Below are 2,500 nucleotides of genomic sequence, written 5' to 3' on the forward strand. Positions count from 1 at the left end.
GTCTACATCAACAAGATGAACCTGCGATTTTGGTTCTCAGCTGTTTTTTCTGATGACAAGGATTGGTCTTATTAGGGCAGCTAATCAAGGTTGTCACAACGAATACTCTGTTTATGGGATGTTTCTTAAAGGCCACACTTTTAAAACAGTCAGGGATCAATTTCCACCGGAATGTTACATGATATGTCACCAGGATGTCAGGTGCCGAAGCTACAATGTCATCATTGGCAAAAACATTTGCGAGCTGAACAACAGAACGAAAGAAGCCAGGCCCGAAGACTTTTTACCCGATTCAAAGCGATTCTACATGAAGCGAGCTTTCAACAGAGGTATGGAGCATTAATAATTCATCTAAGGAGTTCTATAGTAAGAAGAGATTCCTTGTGCACTAAATTACTTGAAGGTAGCTGGGTAAATGGTCTATCTCCGTTTGACATCTATGGTTGGCCGGAGTACCATATAGGCATAGGACCCATGGGTTGATTTTCTCATGGTAATCACGGCTAATGGTACCGGTATTGCTCGTGGGCGCGTACGCACAGACTTGCCCAAAAACAATAACAATGATCATATAGAAGGCTAAAAGTTACTAAACGTACGGTCATCATCAGGGGTACATGGTGGAAATTTAAATACAACTTGGTTTTGTTGGATTAAGTTATTCCCAAGAGGAACAGTTTCGCAATAAAAGAATGTACTTGTTTGTTTTGGGTTGGTTTCTCGCAAGCAATTAGCGGGCACTCCATTATTTTCCTCCGAAAAGTGGTTTTCTCGGTGCACGCAATTTTCCATGTGCATGCGTTGGTTGGATGTTTTATATTTATTTATTTATTTGTTTTATAAATTTATTCAGACTTTAAAATTAAAACAGAAAGATATGTACATAATTTACAGAAATATTAAAAAGTAAGAATTGGAAGCACTATGCTACATTAGAAATTATTATAAATCATAAGAATACAATCACTGTGTCAATAATTGTTTATCCTTTTCTATCATGACGGCCAATAATAAACGCTCAAATCCCTAAGTCTCGCTAATTCCTTATCGATTTCAAAGTCACTATCAGCAATGTTGAACGGAGCTCTTCGCATACAACGTGAGCCTCTCAAACACAGTAGTGCAGACCTCAGGAGGGCGAATGAGACTTTGGCGCGAATCCACGACATTGTCTTGCTATAGTCCTCACCCTTCTTGATTGACAAAAGTTCAACCAGTTTACTGCGATACCTCTTGCATTCATCTGCCATTCCTCCGGTGATAGTAAATACCAGTGGGATAAAGGAGCCTTGTTCGACTTTTAGCACCCTGCTGGCGTACATTCTCTTTTCACTCTCATGCTGGCGGTAGATTTGTTTTATGGTTAGGCCTCTATTAAGACTCTGCATTCGGGTAACAAATCCTAACCCGAGCATGAATGTCAAGCCGGGCATCCGCTGCTCTGTTCGTATCAGGTGTCAGCACTTCTCCGTTTATCTCCTGAAGTACCGGTTCAATTTGGACATCATTGCATACCATCTTTAGCATTTCGGCTTCCAAATCGCGCAGCTCATTATGTCTTTGAATAATGAAGCCTCCACGTCTGCATACCATGGCCATCATCATCATCATCATCATCATCATGATCAATACGCCCAACATGGCGGCCGTTTACAGCGTACATGATATTGGACATTCATGTTATGGTCGATTGACACCTGTCAAAACGAGGTATCCGCTGACCAGTATCGCGTGACCGTATCGCCGGCTCAAGTTTAGAGCTCATCTTGGTCATCTTTTTTTTAAAGTTGACTGCTCAAGCCCGGTTAACTTCTTGTAATAAGGAAACCTAAACATAGACGAGGCTTAATTTTTCGCGCGCTTTCAGTGGTTCGACGCGGCTACACAGCCATACTAGGGAGCTTAAGCAACGACAACGACGACGGCAACAAGAACGTCATAAATTTGCATATTGTAGTAGGCAAAAACAATAACTTTGCTCGCCCTGCACGTGCGTTTTTCACTTTTGTCCATTTCTTTGCCGTCGTCAGCAAAATAAAAACGTGAAATAGCCAAATTTGAGGTTTTATGAGGAAGGTCAGCACTTGAGGATAAATATTCATTTTCTGCCCTTAATAAAGTGCCGTTCCAACCAGTGTCATTTTTGAGGAACTACCACACCCTTGTCATATTGAAAATGTTGAAATAGGCACGAAACGATTAAAATAGCGCGAATTTACATTTTGAGATAACGTACTCGTTGCCGTCGCCGTTGTCGTTGCTTAAGCTCCCTACTACCTCAACTAAAGCTCTTAACAGTCGACGCTTTTCGTGTTCAGGTGGAAAACGGTTTGGGAAATACTTTTGTCTTGCATTTTTCGCTGGTTTCAATACAGGTTTGACCGAGAGTCCATCATGGACTCTTGGTTTGACATATGTAGCTGTTGTCAGGACCACACTGGTGGCTACGCAGTTATTCAAGTCAAGCATCGGAGGGATATAAAGTTATAAAAGCTTAGTG

The 2,500-nt window shown here is 41.4% G+C and overlaps 1 pseudogene; it reads left to right on the forward strand.

The window, feature by feature from the left end:
• The first annotated feature begins 15 nt into the window (after positions 1 to 15).
• Positions 16 to 2,500, forward strand: part of LOC138029991 (uncharacterized) — a 38,802-nt pseudogene continuing 36,317 nt past the window's right edge.

This window comes from Montipora capricornis, chromosome 13, assembly GCF_036669925.1.
Source record: "Montipora capricornis isolate CH-2021 chromosome 13, ASM3666992v2, whole genome shotgun sequence".
Lineage (NCBI taxonomy): Eukaryota > Metazoa > Cnidaria > Anthozoa > Scleractinia > Acroporidae > Montipora > Montipora capricornis.